The sequence below is a fragment of the Passer montanus genome, unplaced genomic scaffold, assembly GCF_014805655.1.
Source record: "Passer montanus isolate IOZ18808 unplaced genomic scaffold, ASM1480565v1 scaffold23, whole genome shotgun sequence".
Classification (NCBI taxonomy): Eukaryota; Metazoa; Chordata; class Aves; order Passeriformes; family Passeridae; genus Passer; species Passer montanus.
The window spans coordinates 10,183,105-10,207,493 of NW_024366926.1; positions in this window are offsets into that span (position 1 = coordinate 10,183,105).

The window sequence follows — 24,389 nt, forward strand, 5'->3', positions numbered from 1 at the left end:
CTTTAAGTAATCGCCAATCTCTTTGCTGATCATCCCCAGCCCTACCTGTCAGTGTGGAATGGCAAGCTGTCCCCTTGACAGAAATCCTATGAAAGGACATCTGTGCTGTGTGACAATGTCATATGGAAGGATTACTGGTTTAATAGAGTTGAGTTTTGTTCTTGCTCAAACAGATGCATCTGTCAGTCAGGCTAAAAAAAAAAAATGGAGCCATGTTTTATGGCAATAATTTTCACTTTGAAATTTCCATGCAAATACAGTAATAAAAGGAACAAAAAATTATAAACAATTTCTGTCAAAAATATGGTTCATATAGCTGTTGAAAAACAAACAGCAGTAGCTGCTCTTGGAGTATCACATGCATGATGTTAACCAAATATGACAAGAAAACATTAGTACAACAGATATATTCCAGGCTTGGACAGGGACAGCTTCTAAGCACAGCTTGAAAAACTGTGTTTAAAAGATTGCTTTCCAATATGGCATCTCCCCATTTTTTCCAAGCTGTTTTTTCTTTTGCTTTTCTGTTTCCCTTTCCTGATTTCCAAACCAATCCTGTCTTTGGATCTTTCCTCTTTACATATATGTGTGTGTGTACATATGTGTGTGGATCCACATTTTATTTTTAATGAACTGAAGAGGAAAAAATACTTTTACCACTAAAGAATTGTGTGACTTCTGAAGGTCTTTCTCTATGCTAAATATTTCATTTTGATAGTTAAAATATCATATGTCCACAGGGGAAGATATGATGACTGTCTCATGCATATGAAGACCTTGTGTGTGGTAAAAGGCTGGTTTGTAGCCAGGTCTTTTGCTCAACTGAACTTAATATCAAGGAGCTGGATCCTTAGAAACATTCATATAAACACACTGATAGTGGAAAACAGATGCCTCAGCATCTACTGCAGCTGAGAATGTTCTCTCTTTTTTTTTTCTTTTTTTTTTTTTTTTGGCGCGGGGATGAAAAAGAAAGCTTCCATGGTTTTAAGATAGGCATTTTTTGGTGAAGTATATCAAAGTTTGCCTCCAATAATCTGTAGCTGTTATTTATATCTGCCAAGGAGAGCTATAAGTTCAGCCTTGACATGGTTTCAATAGTGTGAACCTCCAGATCTGCTCTAATCCCAAGATTAGATACTGAAGTGCTGCTTCAATTGTGCAGTATTATCACGTACTATCACTTGGCCCTATTTCAAACTGTAGTTTTATTGACAATACTTTCAAAGCTGTTGCTAAGTTGTGAGCACTCTGCTTTATCTAATGCTGCTTTTACAACTCCAGCTAGGTATACTTTCTTGCAGGAAGCACTATGCTAATAATAATCACCAGACAAAACAATTATCTGTATTTAACCTTTTTTCATACAGGAAGCTGTTATATTCATAGGGCTCATTTCATCCTTAACACTTTAGACTGACTTTTCCTTCTGCCCTCTTGTTACTGTCACTTCTACCTCAGCAAGTCTTCAAAGCAGTCCTTAAAAGCTCAGTGTTTGTATCATAGAAATGATCAGTGTAAATTTAAGTCATGTTGTTGGGTGGCTGATCTTCCTTCCCCAAATGTCATGATTCATTACTAGCTCCAGTGATAGAACTTTTCCACAAAATATCTTTAAATGGGTCTGTTTTAATTACTGAGAGTTGTATAAGGATTATATGCAAAATACAGGTGAATAAAATAGCAGATGTATTCATTAACCAAGGCAGACCAGAGATCAAACTCACATTATATGTGGCTCCTGTCAAAAATAAGGGGACACCTTAATAATTCCTGTGCCATCTCCAGAGCAGAAAACTGCCATTGGTTGAATCCTTTGGGATGCAAAGGGACTAAGATGGGTTTTGAGAACCTGCCTGGAAGAGACTCTATAAGATAGCAACTGCCCATCCTCATGTCCAGTGTGAATGGCTGCCAAAACAGCTGCTGACAAAGCTGTGTTTATTTTGGGAAGGTCTGTTGGCTGTTGTGCTGCCAATGTGCTGAATAGGCTACAGGGAAAAGCAGTGCTGCTTGGTGTGGGGGATATGACACAGATGATCACTTCAAAAGAGAAATGTGGCCACGCAACCGTTCCTTTGAAGCCTTGGTGGCAGCTCCATTTCTTTCTCTGTCACACACCTACATGGTTAACCTGGAGGAGGTCAATAGTCACCTCTGCTGCTGATCACTCGCCTTCTTTTTTTCCTTTCTTCTATATCTGCTCTACAAGACTTCAGGGTAGGGACCATTGCCCCTGTTTCATTTGTAGAGACTGTAATACAACTGGTTCTGTGCTTTGCACACGTGTTGTGAATTAACAGCATGAAAATAGACTTGAGTACTGGGAAACCTTGAACCATCACTGCTGTTCTTATAACTCATCAGTAGGATGGAATACTGCTCTTAGACTTCATTCTGCATGCTGAAGTCTGCACAAATGTATGGTTTGACAGCCACAAAAGATTTTAACTGAAATTAAGGGTACTGATGCTGCATCTTTATATGCCAGTTGCTTTAGTCTGATGTCTTAGGCAGCTTAGAAAAGTAAATACTGATTCATAAAAATGATATCTACACCTGAACCTCTCCCATGTTATTAAAGGTCAGAAATCTTAAACCATACAATGTTAAGGAGCATTGTTTTGCCTCTGCTCCACTCAGGGTCAACTTGCATAATGTGATACTCTTTCATTACAAGCTTTAGTTATGAGTAAATGCTTAAGAACTCAACTTTTAAAGTCATTATGTTTTCACTCTAGGTTAGCACTCATTGACATATGTGGTATTGTTCTGTGAGACTTTAAGAGAGTAGTTTTTCTCATGAAGTATAATAGCTGGAAGTATTTCTTTTGAATAATAACTTAAACCCTCAGCAGCAACTTAGAAGTCTGCTATGTTCCTAAATTTATCCTCTGTACTCTCCTACTTTTGAGAACATTTTCAATAAGCATAACCTCATATGATGCACACTGGATGGGTTGGTACACTCAAGACAAAACCAGTTTTACTTACCTGATTTCCCTTTTCTTGTGAATAATTGAATTTATCATATATCTTAGTGAATCTTGCTGTATCCTTGAGTTTGCAATCCTATTGCTGTGCTACTGCACCACAAAAACAATTTAGTTCGCTATGCTGTAAAAGCTGTTCAGAGTAATTGATTCTGTTCAGAGTCTATTCTATATTTTATATAAAGTTTATTTAAAGCAAAGTAATGCCAAGAAAGTATGTAAAATTACATCTCTTATCAATGAACAATATTCCTTTGCATTTTCAGCTTATATGGCATAAATTCTGTGAACAATTGTTTATACATTTACACCCAAATAAATGTAGAAAAGTCTTATCTTAGAGTCTTGAGCAGCCTGTTTTTATACATATCAAAACACTCCTCCTCTTATGGGAAACATGGATCATAGCCAATAGCACAGCTTTGCTTCACATCATCTCTTGGTTAGGGCATACAGTTATATTGCCTTACACCCATACTGGAGTAAAAATGTTTTGGATGAAGAATGAGGATTTCTCTATGAACATTAAGCCTGAATTTCATGAGGAGTATAGGTGCCTTTTGGATCTGAGAGTTAGCCATCCATGAGGTATATGTTGAGATTCATATATATATATGTGTGTGTGTATGTTTTTAAGTGACCCTATGCATGTGTTTTTTCATTATGCATGTGGCATGTGTATAATTATACTCATCAAATAGATGATTTTGCACTGTGCTTTAACCAGGCTTTCTGTGGGCTGTTCAAGATTGCCAGCTATGATACTCACCTGGTTTCAAGTTGTTCCAGTTTACAGGTTTGAATTTGCGGGACTTGACTGTGTAAGGATGCTGTGCCATGTGAAACAAGTCACTGGATTTTGTTAGTTGTTGGAAGGATAACAGAAGATAACTGCATGACTGATACATGCAGCGCAGGGACCTCAGGTTCAAAAATTTCTGCTGAACACTGGCTGGCAGACACAAGTACTCCTTGCAGCCCAGACCATCAGATAGAGGTAAAGGTGAAACCCAATATCATTCCACTGTGTACTTTGACATCAAAAAGCAGTGTTTGATGAGAAAAGGTTTTGTCTGTGCTCTGCGGAACACTTCTGCTGTAATCTGATTCGGGGCTGAAAAGGCTGCAAAGAGAGTATTTTCACAGGTAGAGCAGATGAGCTATGACTGCCCAGGAAATGACCTGTGCATAACCCGAATGGCCTGTATGATCATAGTGACAGCAATAGATGGCTGCAGTTGCCTCAGAGAAGTTTACAACTCTACTTCCCTGTAGTATGACAAGCATCTGCAGACTAGATCTCTTGTGAATCCATTAAGTTACACTATGAAGGAGTAGTGGTACTAGGACTTAGGGCAAAATTATTTTGGAGTAAGTGGCACTAAAATATGTGTTGAAACCTAACCCCTTTCTTTGTTTTATGAGCTGGTCTGTTATAATTAATGGGGTTGGTGGGATTTTGGTTTTGCCGCAGGAACTTGCAATACATTGTCTGTTTGAATGTGTCAGTTTAAACTGTGGTAGGTGTAAAAGTGTCATGGTGGGAGCAGAACAGCTAAGAACTCATGAGAAATTTTCTCAAATACTCAATATATTAAAATAATAAAGCTGAAGAGTCTTACAGCAAAAATTACTGTTACTACATCAAATTAAAAAAATAGGAGTTCGCGTTAGTTTTCCAAGTGGAAAACAGGAACACTGGGCTCTGTACTGGTATGATGAAAAGGATTGTCAAGGAGAAGCTTTTTGCTACAGAGGAAAAAGGCAAGAATGAAGTCAGACTTGCAATAGCATGTTTTCCTGAGAGACTTGGGGAAGTGGCCTGAAGTGGGGATTATGAGCCAAAGCTGAGAGAGAGATAAGGAAAGGATAAAAGAGTATAAGAGTGTGTGTGTGTGCATGTAGCACTGAGGATTGGAAAGGGAACTGAACACCAAATTCCTGCTCACAGTCCTTGGCTAGAACTTACAAGCAGGTACAAAGTCTCATTTTGAGAAAACCCAGTCCAGAGGTGCTAGCAGAGTAAAACAATGTAAAGCTGCTATGTCTAAAGGGAGCAAGCAATTGATAAGTAAATCTCTCCCATTTTTCAGTTAGGGTCACTGAAAAATAAGAGGTTTTATAGCTGGATGTAGTGTAAAGGACTTAATGTGGGACCTATATGACTGAATTTCACAAAGTAACAAAGGTATGAAAAGCACTGTCTGTAATAAGGACCCACTAAAGAAAGGCCTTTGGCTAAAAAAACATATTTTGAGAAGGGATGCTAGAAATTTCTAGTTACACCCTGAAACAATTGAAATAACAGCAACATGAGGTTCTGAGAAAGGAAGTAATGAGCTTGACTGTAATTCCACTGAAACTCTAACAAGCGCGTGGGCATTCCAGGCTATGCAGCCAACCTTTGTGGGATTGTTCTTAATTAGAGAAGTAGATTTGCAAACTCATTTCCTGGCTGATCAGTGTGTCCCAAAAGAACACAACATGGTAAAATAAGGACCTGTTCCTGTGAATATTTCCTAAGAGACTAGTCCTACCTGTTGTCCTGACAAAAAATCAATGTTGCAGTTGGTACGTCCCAAAATGGAAACCTCAGTACCTCCCAATCATCAGTCATGGTGTCAGAAGCTGGGTTTTTTTAGAGGCCGTTATTTTACATATTCTTCAATTATAAATTATTAACAATGTAATTAGACTGTTGAATGCAAAAGAAAAACAACTATTTGCAAGGTATTGTGAAACCTGTAACAATGGGTTTACAACACAATAGCCCTAGAAGAATGGATCTGTATGGTTTGAAAAGCAGTATTAGCTCAAACAGCCATTAGATGTATCATATGGATAAGAATAGCTCCATCATCATTCTGTCAGCATGGGAAGGGATAGGATTTCACAAGGTCACACAAGACCTTCAGTAAAAAAAAAAAAAAAAGTAAAAGCAGTTTAGGCAAGAAAAGCCACTACAAGAAGCTTTTGGAGCACTTGGCAAGATTTCCTTCAGTAGGGGAAAATTTCCTTTTTATTTTCCTTTTTATTACGTGGTTATAGTCCATGAATACAATATGCAGTTACAATTACTGTGAGCCAGTGCTGTGAGGGTGTCTACAGGAAGGATGCGTTGTTGGCCTTTTAAAGACAGCCTCAGATGACATCCTTGTAGTGTGCAACTCCTCTTCAGACCATTCCCCTTTCTGCTACATCTCCTTTTGACCTCTTTTCAAGGACACGCCCTGACACAGCACAGATGCATCATTTTCATTTGCTACTATTGCACATCCACTTCCTGCACATGCAAGTGCCTGAATATGATGAAGGCACTGGATTCCATGCATACAGTTAAGTCAGTTTGGGGAGAGGCTGAGTGTTTGTTGTACGCCAATTTTAGATTGAATACCAACATTAGATTTTGTATGAAATTGAAACAAAGAATGGCTGCAATGGAGTTGCAGTGGTTTTTAACTCTTGCTCATGTCACCAGACTGGAGCATCTTTTGCCCAATCCCTCAGTAGCCACTTTTCTCCTTCTGCTTATCCTTTCATAGTAACGAAAATATTGAAAAGAGATCAGGGCTGATTTGCCCTGGCTTGTGTCTTCTCTCCATTGGTGGGGAACTTTCTAACTATCCTTTCTCTTTTACTTACTCCTGCCCCTGAGCAGTCTGGGAATTTAAAATGACATTTATCAATTCCCTCCATTTAAAAAATGTTATTAAACACTGCTTGAGAGGAAAAGGTGGTTTGTTTTGTTTGGTTTGGGGGATTTTTTGTTACTCTGGATTTCTCCTATTAGTAAAAGCAGTAAACCAAAAGAACTTTGAATGTGGTGAAGTAGAATGCACTTCTGAGTATCCTATAGCTGTTTAAGTGTTGGTTACCTATAGTTCCTCTAAAAATATGATATGAACTTCATGTTACAGTTATATCTTTGTAATCCAACTATGACTTTTAATGGCATTTTGTCACAGATAAAATTATATAATGGTACCTCTTCCATTTTGCTTTTCAAAATCTCTGTCAGCCTACATGGCGTTTTAGGTTTGGTTCTATAATTTCATTTGAGAAGTTACAAATTGATTCAGAGACTCCAATATCCATCTGTACATTTTTAAGTGTTTACTAGCTGAAGCCTGACTGCTGTAACACAATAAGTAACCTACTTACCCTTTAACTTTATTGCTTCAAAAATGGCTAGTGCTCCAGTTTGTGGGATGTTGAATAACACAAGACTCCCATGTATGATTTATAACATTGACATCATAGTCTGTGCTGGTTAATGTCAGTCCTGGCCTGCTGCTTTATATCAGCAACTATCAAGCTTCTTCCTTATCAATAAATAAGAAATGCCTAATAGTTTAATTTAGCTTTTTTGAAAAATGTTGTACTGTTTTGTATTTTGAACTATAGGTATTAATATGATATTTATTACATTAATCAGGGAAGGAAGAAAAACAAAGGAAGTGACTCCATTTTCATAGTCTTTATTCTCATTGGCAAGATCTCTTTTGCCTTTCTGCCCCCACATACCTTCAATTGAGGCTGAATTCACTCCACACAGATGTGAGGACTCATTAATAGTGGCTTGTATTTTTCCAGTTCATTAAGTTGTCCTGTGTTCATTTGACCTTCTGCACAAGATAAAGCAGTTTTTGGAGCCTTGCAGAGTCAGGGTTTGGGGTGAAAGATGGTCCATTTTCCTCCCATCTTGGAAAGCTCCTCCTGCAGCCAACTTTGCACCTGCAAACATGCCCTGGTTCCTTCAGAGGCAAGCAGGGGAAAGACTTCTTCATGGCCAGATGCTGGGTTAGCAAATCATCAATTCAGCTTCAATTCATGACAAACAGAGGTGCAATATGAGCTGTGCTGGAGCCCCTCTTAGCCCAGCCATGGCAGCCACTGTGGGGTGGCATCCTGACATCTGGTATCTGCCTATGTGCTTGCAGGAACTTACTGATGTTATGCATGTTGCAGCACTCCAATGTCAGGAGGGCTCTTCTCATTAAACAGTTCCATCGACTGGGTCTTTGCTTCTTTCTTGTCTGTCTGTGTGTCTGTCTAAAGTCTTGCTGGTATTGGGAGAGAAGTCACAGTAGGGATGAAAGAAAGATTCTTGTACAAATTAAAATTTGGATTTGGGCTTCTTAAAGTTCTCGTTTATTTTTATATAAAACAAATTACATTTATTCAGTTAAATTATGCTGGAACTTTTCACTGTTGGCCAAGTACTTAATAGTACTGTCCTCATTTTTAATTACCTTGGTTTACTGCAAGAATATTATATGTTAGAGCAATGGCATGGTATTCATGGTGTCATTTCAATTACTGTTCTAATTTGGGCAAAGATCATTGCACTGGGCTGTGGTCAAAGATCCTCCTCTAATCTTGAACCTCATTTTTTTCTTTTTATTTTTTAAAGTTCTCAGAGGGAGCTTCTCTCTGAGGCTTCTTTCTGAGAAAATTCTCAGTTTTTCAAACAAAATTTGCTGCTCCAACAAAGATTATCTGGTTGTCAAACATAAGGAAATTAAATGTGTTAATGTAAGTGGGAGCCATTGGTAGAGCTTTGCAGAACAGGAAGAGTTATCACCAAACCCTCACAACATCCACTGAACCTTTTGCTCGAATTCATGCCACCCATTTCGTAAATGCAGCTTTTTTTCTGAAATTCAGTATGAAATTACATGGTGAAAGACAATAGTTTTTCTCAGTCTTTTGGGTTCAGTGAGGTGTAACATGAACCATAGGACTGGAAAGACTGGCTTTAGTCACATGAAGTAAACCACTGAATATGTGCAAATTTTCATCTATTTGCACTGTATTGTAAGGCCACTTTTTGTGGTTATATTGTAAGTCTCATAGTATCTATTTATTTACGTAATGCTTGACATTCTAAATGTGAGAACATAAGAACCTTAATTACCAGGACTTTCTAGTAAGCTTCTGTGGTTCAAATGTGATTTTTTTTGTTCAGCACCAGAACACAGCTTAATATTTCATAACAAGAGAAGGAAATCGAAAGAACTCAAAATGCTGAGAGGATGGGAAAGAAATGATACCAAGATTTGATTTGGGGGAGGTAGGTCCTAAGCCATCTGTCCTGGCTAAGTCTACTTTGGGCTGGTGGATCAGACTACAGACCTCCAGAATTGCTTTTCAGCCTCAGATACTCTGTGATTTTCTGTCCCGTTCTGCTCAATGTGAAGGCAGGGTGTCAAAATCTGCCAAGTGTTTCCATTATACTTTGTTTTCCATTGGTGTTTCCAAAGAGCCAGTGAATTAGTCACTGACAAACTATCAGCAGAATTAATCCAACAGTTTGGATGAGGGTATAGCAGTGATTCCTAGAAACCTATATATTGTTTCTGCTCTTATTTTTCTGCTGCATTAGTTAACTGTACTGATTGTGCCTACCTTCTGATCATTCATGTTCCTTCAGATTAATTAGAGAGTTTTATGGATACTGTAAAGGAACAGTAGTCATGTGTTTTCACATAGGTAGCATGGTCCTGAGTAAAGGACAGAATTAATCTGCCCTTGTATTCACAGGTATTCTCTGTTTATTATTTGACTGGCTTCAGTGTGAGAGGTTTTTATAATGCAATTGACTAGATCACTAGTTAGATTATAAAAGACTAGATCATAACAATACATTATGCATCTGGATAAATTTATGTTAGACAATACATCTATTAATGTGAACTCAGATACTTGCAAAAGCCTCTTACAGTTACATCAAATTTTCTTCCTGGATTGGAGTCTTGTAATTTAATCAGCTAACAAAAAGCATGGAGATTGTGTGAGTAAAACATGCTAAACTAATGGGCTTAAAGCCTATAAATTAGTACAGAAAAATGGGAATTAAATTGGAATAGAAAATCTTTCCTATGTCTTATTCCATGGTATTACAGTTTTTCTACACACAGGGATGTTATTACATAGTTAGGTAAGCTGTGAATGTATGAAGTATCGGCTATGGTATGTTAGCTTCCCCACATGCACACATAGTAATGAAATTAGTTCCAGGTTGGAGGGATTATCCTACTTTCAAAACCGAGTACAAAAGTGCTGTAGAGAGCTGCCTACACAGGAGATGTGTATGTGTTGCTGACAACATGGGAAAGTCATGCTGAATTCCTGCAGAGGGAGTTCCCCATGGAAACACGGTTTAGAGAATAGTCTCTTTGCAGCAACAAACTGTTTTTGTCTGTGGATTAGAGAGAGCAAAGATTTGAATACCATTGACTGCTTACCTTTTTCCTTTTACTTTACCTAAGTTATGCTTCTCTGATTTTTGTCATGTATATACAACTATTGTATTTCACCTACATATCAGCAGTAAAACAATTTCATTCAGAAGCCCTTCACAGGCAAGATTACTGGAGTTGGCTGTGAGATTAGAGCATTACCTACAAATGTGTGCTTTACTGTCACTGGTAATAATATGCAAGCATGGCTTAAAACTGAAAGCAAACATCAGAAATTATCCAGTAGATACAGACTAAAGCCAGTTACTCAAGTTACTCTTCATTTATTTGTATGAAAAAGATTTCTTAGAGTTTCAGTTCTCAGTAATAAAGAAGGGAAATATATGTGTGTGTAACTAAATACATATTTAAAACATATACATTTAGATCTTGTGTATCTATATATAGCATTATTATATGTGAACACCATGTTTCTAGATTATAGTATATGTTTCATTCAAATATGAAGAAGGTCAAAACAAATGTAAATATAAATCTGAGCTGCTTGTCCATCCTTCAGTATGAGAGATTAGTGTAAAATCAGGGTGAACACCTGCCTAAATTTCATACTGGCTTTGTAAGGATGTCAGTGGCTAGGAGATGATGTGAAGCAGTGTAGAATCAGACTCATGGTAGGATTTCATTCAACTGGTTTTTAGTCTTTTCATGGTACTCCTTGTTGTTACTGTTGTCACTCACAGTTTCCACCTTCAAAGCACAAGTCATTTAGACTGGTTTTGTCTTGTTGCCTAAAAGCCATATTTTAATAATAAACCTCGCTCCATCCCATACCAGTCTGTCTCTTGGATGAGAGTGAAATACTCATTTACAGATTTCACCAAACCTGTTTGATTCATGGGGGGCTGTGACCTGTCAGTGAAATGTTTGACAAAGGACATAATTCATTCAAGAGCCCATGTAGCTTTTATTTAGAAATGCTTGGTTTTGAAAGGAATTAAAAGGAGCAACGTTCCTAAATCATTTTTAAAGTACTACATGATGCAATGCTTTTTCAACATACAGAAAAATATCTTGATTTTTGTTTACATGCTAATTTCATCTGTTTGTCCAGAAAATGTCAGGCTACTTCTCTGAATTTGATATATTGGCTACCTCCAGCACAAATAGAATTCACCAATTTTTGTCAGCCCAAACTGAAACTTGATAATTTACTTGTACTCTTTATTGACTAGATTTTTAAAATAATGTATTCTAATTTAAATAATAAATTCTAAGTATTATACAATTTACTGGCACAGATACACTAATGCCATTGGCAGAACTTGTTTCTGTGAGATAGTTCACATGACATGAGCAATTTGCCTTATCTGGATACTTTGTGAAGCTAGCCAGACTCTCAGAGTAAAATCAGCAAAAATGAGAAGTCTACACAAAGATAGTGTTACTGCTGACATATGTGGCATTTTAATAGATATGTAAATTGTGAAGTAAAAAAACCTATACCCAGAAATAAATTCATTCACCTAAAGAAATCAGTTGTAATATAAACACTTAGGAATGAAAGAGAGGTTGTGCCTCACCTCATTAAAAGTAATATCACCTATTAGGGTCAGATCCCAGTTGCATTATAAGGAAATTAGTTGCCAGTAAGATGAAATATATTGGCAGGTGTGAATCAGTTGATCTTTTACATTTATGGACATTTCTCAACAGACTTAACAACGTCACGTTTCACAGCAGTTCTTTTTCAAATATGAACAAAAGCCTGTGCAGAGGAAGGATGACTTATCTTTGTAGTGAAAAAGCTCATAGATTTATTTTTAGACATGATGCATATGGTAAAGTAGCCGAAAATTTTCCCCAAGTGCCAGGTTGTGCATGGTTCTGAGTTAGAAGGAAGAATTTTGTTAAAGGAAATACTGTGGTGAACGCATGAAACACTTTACTATAATAAAGACAAGGGGGAGGGTAAAGGGAGGAGAGAGAGAAATGTACAGCTAAATGTCTCTGTCTCCTAAACACTCACAGAAGTGCTGTTTGAAATTGAGCAGGAATGGGCAAGCCCCACATTCTTTCTGTGGTCATAGAGCTTCCCACTCTTCTAATGCACTCCAGTAGACTTGCAGAGTTCAGCTGCCACTGCAAAGCTCACATCTGGTATGGAGAGCATGCTTTAATAATCCTAGAAATAATTTAGAAATACTTACTTGTCTTGGAAGCAGTTCTCCTTTGAGACAGGCGGCCACAATGACCTACACTGCAGTCCTGCAGTCCTCCACGATCAATTCTCAGTGCACAAGTGCCATGTCAGACATGTTGCAGCTACTGTGCATCCCATTTGCACTTGTGGGAGAATTCTGAGTTCCAGTTCTTAAACCTGAAGGTTGCCAAGCAGGATTGTTCTCCAGAGTTCTGGAGGTGCTGGGTCCGGTGTTTGTACAGAAAACTGACTGCAGCGAGCCCAGTGTTCACCTACCGTGTTCGACTATTTGCATGCTCATATACTAATTTGGGGCTGTATCACAGAATTATAGAATGGATTGGGCTGGAAGGGTCCTAAAGATCAGCTGGACACAGCATTGCAGGTGGGGTCTCATGGGAGGTGAGCAGAGGGGGAGGCCCTGCCCTGCTGCCCATGCTGCTCTGGATGCAGCCCAGGACACATTTGGCTTTCTGGGCCAAGAGTGCACATCGCTGGGGCAGGTTGAGCCTCTTGTCAAACTGCACACTCAGGTCTTCACCCAAGTATATGTGTAAGGTCTAGTTTATGCTTGAATATCGTGAACAATAAGATTCTTTTGGCTTCCTAATTTCTTGCTGAATTCCGTGAAGTTCTGAATCTCTCCATGCTGAACAAATACTTCAGCTTAGCTCAAAACTATATTAGGAGGTTTCATTTCTAGGAGGGGAAGTAGAACCACATTCTAAGTTCCCAGGGGTTCCTCTGTCATCAGCTGAGGCCTGGACATCTGTAAATCAAAACTATATGATTATTAGTATTTTCATATTTATTTTTTCTGGTTTATGCACTTAAGCTGAAGGTGAAATACTGAATAACGATACTCATCCATGCATAGCTGAGAAACAATTAATTAATACATTTTTTTCTTTTTATCAATAATTCCCGCTCAAGTTACAAAATATCTGGTTCAAAGATAGATGCAGTTTTTTCTGGCCTTAATCTGGAGAGTTTTGAGGTCTATGTTTTGTATCAGTTTATTCCTGCCTGTGATAAAAATGCTGATTTAGTAAGCGTTCAAAGTCAATGAATAATAGATTTGAGCAGAAGAATAGTGTATTGCGCAATCTAAATTTACTGTCCCATACATATTCTTCCACAGATCTTCCATCAGAATCAGTGGAACTTCTTAAGTACAACTTAAGAAGAAGGAACAGATTCTTAACTTATAAAATAAGAAATCTTAATATATTTTGTCACATTTAGCAAGTAGGTTAAAAAAATACAGTTTCAGGACTGTCCTTTTCAGGTTTGATAAATAAGTTCTGGCTACTGAGCCAGAGCATTCCTTCAAAAATCTTCTGACAGGCTTATGGTTCTTATGATGAAAATAAATAAAAAAGTTTTGCAAGGCCTGAAAGGCAGGGTGGCAAGTTTTTATGGAACTAGACCCTAAATTGGAATGATTCCACATTTTAAAAAGAATACATCTGGTAGTCAGAAGCAAAACCTGCATATATATTTACCCAGGAAGACATAAACTGAGCTTAAGATTATTTGTAGGCCAGTGACAGAGAGTTGGAAGTATGAAGGTTTGGCTTTTCTTTATACTTAGAATAAGACAGTTCAGAATGGACTGCTGAATTGAGCTAATGAAAGGTATGCATTCAAACCTGCCATGTGTCAAGGGAGGAAGGAATTTTGTTGGCTGACTTGCTGAACAGCAGGGCCATAGCTGCACCTGTGGGACGCTTTTGAGAGGGGTGTGAGAATGGCTGTGGTATGTACATCACAGCTCAGGACACATGGAAGCAGCACGCCAAAAGGATGGCTTGCACTTGTTTAGTGAAATTAGACCTGTCTCAAGCTGTCTGAGGGTAATTTAGGAGAAATGGTGATCCTTCAGAACCCGTGGATTTGGATTTCCACTGGAAGCATGTCTGGTAAAGATTTAAACTTGATAAGGAGCCAGAGTACAGTCCTTAAACCTTCCTCTTTCTCCAAATCCGTGTGGAGACTTGGCTTTGCTACATACCAAGGTCATTTTTCTACTGCTAATGTGCAGTGATGTGAGAACTGCTCAGTCAGATCATTGCCCACTGGATGGCCTTTGTGCAGTGGAATTTTCCTCCAAAACAGTTTTACAGAAAAACAGATGATGCCTCTCTAGAAGCTCATTCTGTGTGATTCTTTCTATTATTACATATCACCTGTAGCTTGGTATTTGCAGTTAGAACAGGCCTGGAGAGGACTGCTGGAGAAGGGATCACCCTGATAGTTCATGTTACTCATAGGTAGATATATTGTTACATGTGCTTACCACTCTTACCTTTCCAGATATTAGAAAACAAAACAACCTAAAACGCCTTAGTCTCCTCCAAATTAAATTTCATAAAAGGCAAATTTCACTGAGTTATATAGAAAGAGGAAAAGATTTGGGGTTTTGTATGCTTTCTGTCAATCAGTACTGGTTGAGAAATTATTCCCTTATTCCTCTCGGCTTTTTCTTTATCTATTACCTTTAAATCAATAACCAATACCTACAAAAATCACTTGTATCCTCTATATAACAAGATAAAAAGACTTTCTTACTTTCTTTATTGTGTTGCATCAAATCACGATTATTTAAATTCTTACCACGAGTATCTCATTTCTATTTATAACTCCATTAAAATGTTACCAGAACAACCCAAAAATTCTCAAGAAACGTTTTTGCAACAGATAGCTTCTGATATGTGAACTCTATCACTTATTGTAGTTCAAAACTGTGTGAAAAATCACAATTTATGACTGTCCATGGCATAAATCAGAACAGTGTTTTATTTTTCAGCCATTCAAATTAAAAGCTATTGCACTTATATTTTTCTATGCTGAAAGAAAATTATGAGGCTATCTTTGTTAATTGCAGCAAATAGTACTCAGCTTCAGTTGTCTGGGGAGAATGGTTACCATTCAATACGATAAATTATACTCACCTTAAGGACTCTGTATAATGATCCATGTACTCAGAGATGCAATATGCAGTTTCAGGAAATTTGTAGAGGTTTTTGTTCTGAGAGAAAAATTCTAGAAATAAAGACTAAATTGGTATCAGAAGATGAGAGCTCAAGTCCATGAGTAAATGTTATACAAGCACATGCTTTTTTTGTAACTTGCATTCTACTATAGGATACAGAACTATTTAATATCCATTTACGGGGGGAAGCTGACTATTTTAATAAAAAGAGTGCTTTATGTGTTAGATTGACAGATCTGAAATTCTTCTGTTTGTATTCTGAATTATTAATGTGGGTATATAGAAACTAATCCCACATCCTTGCCCATGTAGAAGAGGTCTCTCCGTGTTATGCTGCTGTGTTTAAATGACTTCTCGTTAAGGAAGTGTTATTTCGATTACCAATTCTGTAAGATGATTTTTTCCCTTATTTTTCTGTCCTTCAGTGCTTTCTGTGCTGCTATTTTGTAGCTTTCAGTTATACTTTCAGGCCAACTGCCTTTGCAGCTACCATTCTGCAGATACAAAATCCATCATAAAAGCTAATATGCATTTAAAATATAAACATACAATGCTAGATGAAAGGATTGTGAAACAGATAAACAGAAGCAGATGGTGCAGATTTAATTAATAAAAAATACAAACAGGAAAATAAATCTGCTGCATTGATTTAATACTTAATTTAATTAAGGGAAAAAAAAAAACCCTGGAGTTTAGTTATTGCCAGGAAATTATATACTATGTTGTTTCTGTTTGGGGAGAAGTGTTTTGTATAAACTTTATATCATTTTATCTCACGAAGAAACCGACACATTCTGACTGAATTCTGAGAAATTTTGCCCATTGCATGGGACAACATTCAAGAGAAAGCAAGGAATGATGCTCAGGTTCACTAGGTTAGATGTACAAGAGCTGGTGTTTGAGGTTGAGCTCTCAAATACCAGGTTAATGCTTTGGCTGTCGTGCTGCTGCCTCTTTAACTAGTGGATCTTATGGCCCAGTTTGACCAGAAGTTTAGCATCATACGAAGGAACCCTCCCCACTGAAAATGTTGTTGAAGTTAGTGGATAAACATACGGAACACAGGGTTGTTTATTAGCTATATTCACAAATTATTAGAACTGGTTAAAAGATATTAGAAAATTGGGAAAGGCATCACGCAAAAAAAAAAAAAGTGTGGAGTTCTTGACTCGTTGCTTTGGATTTTATTATTTATTGCTGCTTTTTTTGGAAATAAAAATTTGAGGACTGTATATGTATAAAGAAATGATGTGGCTGATACAACTTCAAAATTATTTAACCCATATGGAATAGTTTGATTTTTAAATTTAATCAATTGTCTAGGCTGATAAATAAAATCCTAATCTACAAGTAATATATCCTCTGGAGATAGAGTATTGTTGGTTCTATTACAATGTTGGAGTTTACCTTGTGAGATTTTTTCTTCATTGCTCATACATGCACAGTGTCATAAGAGATCAGGAACAGAGTCAAATTTTGTTTCATGCAGGACTTCTCTGACCTGAAAACAAAAATAAGAGAGAGAACATTTTGGGATCACATAGGAGTCTGTGGAATGAAAACAGCAATTAAATTAGGTTGCATTTGTTGGGAAGTTCTGAACTACTCATTTGGGGAAAGACTAGTAAGGAGATAAGCGTGTGACTATGCTTATGGTTTCAGAATTGTACCATTGTTTAGGGTGCTTTAACTTACTGAAAAAGAGCTTAACCTTGGCAGTCCCAAACAGAAGAAAACAAGGAGAAATAGTTCTCCTGTCGTCGTGGAATCAAATTAATTTCACTGCTTTTCCCTCAATAAATTAAAAAATTCTTTTTAAGTCAAGCTAAGATCAATTTCATTTTTATTGCCTCTTTTAGGCAGAGAAGCAAAAAAAAAAAAAAATCAACTGTTATTAGACTTTCTTCAGTGTGTCACACAGGCCATTGGAGACTGGTAGGAAAGACATCAGTTCACATGCAGCTTTGCTGTACTCAAATCTGCTAAAACAGGTCCCCTGCTCACTCTCAAGGGCCTGGGAGTGACACGGGGACATCAGCCCTGTCTGACCCAGGTCACAGGCAAGCTCGACTTGCAGGATGCCCTGCAGACAGTGTGGGGTCACGGGGGGCTGGAGGGATGAAGGCATGGAGGGGTGACGTCTCCAGCCTCCAGTCATCCAGCTGCCCATGGTTTTTCAAGCACTGCTTATGTTGATTGAGAGCAGTCCCAGGGTGACAGCTCTGTTCTTATCAATCTGCTTTCTGCTTCCATTTGCCACACAAAAAGGGCTGTGGTTGCTTTCCTTGAGTTGCTGATGTCTCATCACCACTGTCAGTCTGTCTTCCTGGCTGAGTGAGAGCAGATTCCTGGCTCTGGGAGCATTTTTAGGAGGACATGTGTTCCCTGATGCTTCCTCCTTCAACTATACATCCTCCGTTTGTCTGTGTGTGTGTATGTGTAAGCAGGTGAGATATTCTCCTTGGCTTATGTATAGGTATCCTATGATTTTGTAGGTAAATAATTTTGTAAAGACACTATTAAAAAGTTCCATAGTCCTCTCAGAACTTTATCTAAATAATTTTATCATTATCAGAGTACTATTCTGGTCCAAAATACAGCCATCGGGAAACTAAATTTCTTTTTCTAACAACCACTACAAATTCGTACTTTAGAATAGGCCAAGTAACTCAAAATACTTTAAATACTATAGAAAGTGCTTTCCTCTACTAATGTTCCATATGGGTTGTCTGTTGCTTTTATATTCCTTTCCAATGTTTTATACATTGTCTGTTACTCATTCTGTATAAGAAGGAAAACAAATATAAAATTTCTCTTTTCATCTGCCGCATTTAAAGCTGTACTTGAAGAAAATCTCCCTTGTAGTCTTCTACTGGTTTATATTGGCATCATGGTCCTCTAGTATAGGTACTGATTATTATCAGGTTAAGGAACAAAATTTAAAGTAGAAAAATTTTATTTTTCTGCTGAGCTGAAAGAAGTGGCATTAATATCTTTCCATCCCAGGGTTTGTTCTTGTTTACCAAAGCAAAGTAAATTTCAGAAATGTAACTAAAGTCCAAGTTAGAAAACTAAAAGATGCTAAAATAATGCTGAAAATATTCTGATAGTTTCTTCTTTTTTATTGCATTTAAATTAAATATTACTTTGTCATTTGTCTTATAGGAGATAAATGCAGTGTAGTCATTTGTGCAGATATTTATGGGACAATATGCTTATGGGAGTGAACCTTACTTGCCACCTTCTACATGAGCTAATGTTCACTTAGCAATCTCCATAGTATAAACCGCTCACAAGAACACTGTCACATTCCTCATCTACAGCATTCTTAAAAATTTGTCTTGCTGTCAGACTGTTTTAGGTTTTCAGTAGGTGTACAAAATCTTACAGACTAGTAAGTCTCCTAAAACATTCACATGAATAATGCAGAAGTTAAAATTCGTATGGGTGAGAAGTTTCACAGATAAGAGACCATCTACTAAAAAAGCATGTGGTTGCCCTGTGAGTGCAATTGGAGTTGTAAACATTATCTGGTAAAAGTGAGGTTTCCTGGGGCTGCAGTAAGTAAAGCCTGTTACATCTTCTGGTATTAATCATAATAAGTGTTTTATCTTTGGCTGTCATGTTTAGTTTCTGCATGCAATTTACCTCTCAGGCAAGCTGTTCACGGTATCGGCCAAGCTTATCTCTGAACTTATGGTCTTCAAGTACCTAAATGTATTTCCACCAGAGTTCCCACAGTTAATGTGACAAAAGCCAACATAAGTGCTATTTTAAAACCACACTGCATCCCTTTACAGAAAAATAGTGTTGCTTGCATTCTGATCACTCATATCAAATAAAGCTTAACTGCCTTTACTAGACCTACACTCTACTGCAATTTTATTATGACCTATTTTCAGATTGACTTTCTATACACACATATTTTATCTTGACTCCAACGTCCCTCACACATGTTATCTCCTGTCCTCCAAAGTGCCTTTAATGCCACAGAGCTTCCACGTACAAAGCATGTTATTATCTGTCTGACTCCAGGGGTATGTTTAGCAGGATGCAAAAGTATGAAGGAAACACATGGTCCCTGTCCCCAAAAGCCTACCAGCAAAACAATCAGGTTGCTTCAGGAGATCCATCAGTAGACCTCTGAGAGGAAAGCAGAAGAATAAAGTGCCTTGAATGGTTTTGTGAGCAGCTCTATTTGCATAATCATTCGAAAATGATACGGAGAAAGTGGTCAAAAATTAGACAGCAGCTCTTAATATTCTACTCTGCATGACCCTATCTCACTGCAATACTCCCATGATCTGCTAATAATCCTTTATAATTAAGCTTCCAGCCTAATATTAAAATGTAATCCACATGAACACTAGTCAGAGCATACAGCAAGAAGTGAAGTGGTTACCACTTTGAGTTGTGCATGGCAGGCAGTATGCAGTTTTAAATTAAAATCTTTAAAACATTTGGCCCTTGATGTAAAGGCAAATTAAGTTTCACTTCTGATATACACAAATACAGTACAACACATCTAGTTCAGACCTGCTGCAGTGACACTTTGACTGCACAATGCTTGCCAAAAGAATACGGACACATTGCTTCTGTGAAAACGGAGACTGTGCTTGATAACTACCTTGGCATTTACACAGAGCACGAATGCCAGACAGATTTTGTAGCAGCCCATGAAATAAATAACCCAGCTTCATAGTTGGTAAAATTTTAATTTGGCCTTCTGGATTGGGTTTTATCTACAACCTATAGGAGTGTGTCATAATAATCACAGTTTTCTCTTATCTCTGTAAGTCTGAGAACTCAGCTGAAGTTACAGTGTTACAATGTATATAACAAGATGCAGTGATTTACTTTATTCCACTTCCATTTGTTATGACATATCCTATGGTTTCTTATATCCTTAAAACATTTTGTAATTAGTTTTCACTGGTGTGACTAGGATGTTTTGCACATTAAAATCTATGGTTCCCTTTCCTCTTCTTTTTCACTTATACCTTACATGAGAAATCTCCCTATAAAAATATTTTTATTCTGTACAATTTACTTTTCATTCTGAAAAAGAAGAAAGAAAAGAAAAACACGAAAAAACCCTACAAAAACCCCAAAAACCCAGTCTAACATACTTGACAAATACAAGAGAAGCAACTTCTTCAGAATGGAGATAAATATTTGCATGTGTGACTGCCTTTAGTCTAAACCATTTTTAAGCTATTACCTTGAGACTGGAGAACATAAAATGGAAACTCACCTGCAGAATTAGGCACCCAAAGGAATTCAAGGAAAAATGCAATGGAAATTTTAGTTCATACTATTTTTTTTAATTGGCTTTTTCAAATAGAAAAGGGCAGTTTTAGCTTTTATGAGTTAAGCTAGTGTAAGCCTATTGTGAACCATATAAAATACAGTTTTTCCATTTGAATAATACAGGAAAAGACTGTAGCTGAAAATGTTGATAGTATTTTTCATTTCTTTCATGAAGCTTTGCTGACGAGCTACAAATGTTTTCCACTGATTGCATATGGTGGAATTCTAAACATCTAATTAGTGTTCAGAGAGCTGACCAAGAACTGCCAGTGATATTAATATCTAATATATATTGCTTTAATTAGCCAAATCCGTAGGTCAACATTACCAATTTTCCAGTCCTGGAATACTTCATTACAGAATTTGACATTCCAATTTCTACAGCTGCCAGGCAGCATCCATGAATGGCGAGGGCAAACTGAGGCAAGAGGGTGAAGGGCATGAGAATGGATATATTGCTTTGAGCAGAAAGATGTGTTGCCAAACATTGTCCACGTGTCATTGTAGAGTGGAATTGCTTTCCAATTTTGGAAGGAACAAGTTGTGACAAGAGAAGCTTTGTGTCATCAATGGTGAGATTGCCAGAAAGGGTGGAAAGGACATTTCAGAATTGAAAGGCATAACAGACAGCACTTGCAGCAGCTATTGAGGCCAGTTTTAGTGCTTTAAAGCCACTGTTGATTTTCTTGTAATCCAGTTTCCTTTGACTTCCAGGAATAATAATATTCATTATTGTCTTTATTGTCTTTTAGCACTATCTTTTTTTCCCTTCTTTTTTTCTTTTTTTTTTATGTTTATTATTTTCCTTGCAAGATAACAAGAAAAAGGAAGGAACGATCTAGTAGACAAAAGAAAGACCAGCTTAGTTCCTTGGACTTGTTACAAGTCTTGAATGTTACATTAAGATTTAATATTGTTTCCTGCTTCTTCCTTTGTTTTAAAATCTAGATGGAACTGTAGGGAACAGCAGGAAGCAAAGCTAAAGCCATATTTTCAGAAGGGGGCTCAAACTAAGTATGGGAAGTAGCCCATGCTACCATGATTTTTCAGTGAGCTACATAATAGCTTGCTAGATAGACATAGTTCATTCCTTGTGGGTAGAAATAAACTAAAGTTTTTCTTTGTTTTAAATGTTTGCTACCTTTGCAAATCAATGCAATTAAATATATGTAGTATATTTCAATACCCATTGTCATAGCAGAACCCCAACAGCAACTCAGCTCCACACAGAGCCACTCACTCACTCCCCCTCTTCCTCCATCACACAGAGAGGAGAACTGGGGGAAAAAATGGGTAAAACTTATGGGTTGAGATACAAATAATTATTAATAATTTTTAATCATTCTGGTAGAAAGGGGAGGCGGGGGGCGGTCTATGTAGCCCAAGAAACACAAGTGATGTTCAGTACAATTGCTCACCACCCACTGACTGGTGCCTTGCCTGTCCCCAAGCAGTGATCAGCCCCTCTGGGATTGAGAGCTCATAGAGTGAGAATGAAGTTATATGGTGTGGAACATCCCTTTGGTCAGTTCAGATCAGCTGTCCTGGCCATGCTCCCTCCCGGCTTTCTGTGCCCCTTCTCACTGGCAGAATATGGGAAACTAAAATGTCTTTGACTTAGAGTAAACAATACTGAGCAACAACTAAAATATCAGCATGTTATCAACATTAATCTCCCACCCTAAACCAACACTGCCACCAGATATTAGGAATAAAATTAACTCTGTCCCAGAAAACAAACAGGACACCAGAAACATATTTGTTATTGGTTTCTAAGTAATTAGAATTAAGCAGCTTGAAAAATGTGGAGAGTCATATTTAAAAGAACATGTGTAGATCTACAACATGATTTCAAAGTAGCACAATAGAAAAAAAGAAAGAGGGTTTGGGTATGCATAAAATATAAACTAATTTAAATAATTATAATAATAGCCCTTATTTGCTTATTAAGTGCCAACTTTGAGGTTCTCATGAGTATCATTTGATTTCACTGCAGTCTTTGAAAAGTTGATCAAAATAAGTTTAGAGACCATGGCTAGTATATGTGTTGGGGGAATTAATAAAATAATAAGCATTTCCTTAAATGGTAAGTAACTTCTGACTGGGATGCTAACTTGCTCTGAATATATTATTTATGTAAATAATATTAATGGAAAAAGTAGGATTAGTAGCTAGATTAGGGAAGAAAACAATAAATGCTTGATGCGGTAAATTTACTTACCTGTCATTAAGCCTGACCTTAAAACATGTGTAATTATACCTTGTAGCACAGTAAAAATGAAGGGGGTAGCAATCAAAAAGTTTATAGTGGAAAAGGCAGAAGGTCTTGGGGTAGGTAACAGGGAGGTTAGCTATTGGTGGTGGTCTGAAAGATGATTTGGTTTTGGAGTAATTTCCCACATTTTTGTACTCATGTATTGCATTACACTACAATGTACCAGAGGGAGCAGGCTCTGATGATTCTTAAGCCCTATGCAAGTATGAAGTAATAAAAGAGAAGAGAACAAGGAATGTGTTTCTGTGTCTTCCCCACAGTAACTAGTTGACCTACCTTGCCATAGTAACTGAGAAACCTGTAACTGTGCCTACAATATCTCTAATGAGACAGAGGTGAAAGCATTGGGAGTTTGCTAGAGTAAGGACTAGATAATTAGTATACAGAGACCTAAATATCAGACTTAATTCTGACAAGCCAAAATGGCTGCTATTATGGCCCTTAATTCTAGAATGATTCCTAGTTATAGGCCATGATTGTGCTGGCTTTGTGTTTAGCTTAGGCTGACAGAGCACCCAGGAAGATGGCACTGACAGTAGAAACACTTCAGGCTTTAGATTGAACTTTACAGGTCAGTCGTGTTACTTTTCCTTTTTTCTTGAAACTGTGGCTTTTCTGCCATACAGATTTTCCACACATAGAAATGTTTAATGTAGATCACTGGTTTTTTCCTCTTGCAAAAACATTACAAATTTCAGGATAGGAAGGCATGTCTGAGCACTGGTTCATACTGGGATGAAGAGCTCAAGTTACTGGGAGTGGGGTGTGGCTAAACAGGAGATGAGGAATGACAGAGATTGGAAGGGGTCAGATCATTATGAGCTGCCTCCTAGATAAAAAGATTGAACTGAAAAATGTTAGTGTTATGTTTGATTCTTCAGCAATAGCTTCTTTTTCTTATCAGTTTACTTGCTGATGTATACGTATTTGTATGTAGGGTCCTATCAGATTCATCTGACAAGTACGCTTAAATCTAAATTTCAGTCTGACTCTGCACTTGATAAATTGTATTAAAAATGTACTGGGGACTATATCTGAATATATACTGAGGACTGAGTCTTTTGTAGGTCTCTTTAGGTATTCTGAAGTATTACTTACTTCATAGTTTCTTAATACCTATACTGAGATTTGGTGCAGAATTTCTCTTTTGGTTTTCACACTACAAGACACATTCTGTCTGCTTTCTAGAGATTTTATTGCCAGCTCCTTGTTGAGCTCTCGCTTCAATCTGTTTTCAGGGAAACCACTCAAAGACAGGGGTGTTGTTTATTTTTAAGCTTTTGAAACTTACCTTTTTCTCAGTACTTGAACCAGTGAAAACTAAATCAGCAGAAGGTCTTCCTCTTCTGTAGATTTCAGACCAGGCTCTAAGTGCTATTTCAGTCCTATAAAGTTTGTGCCCTTTTCCCCTTCA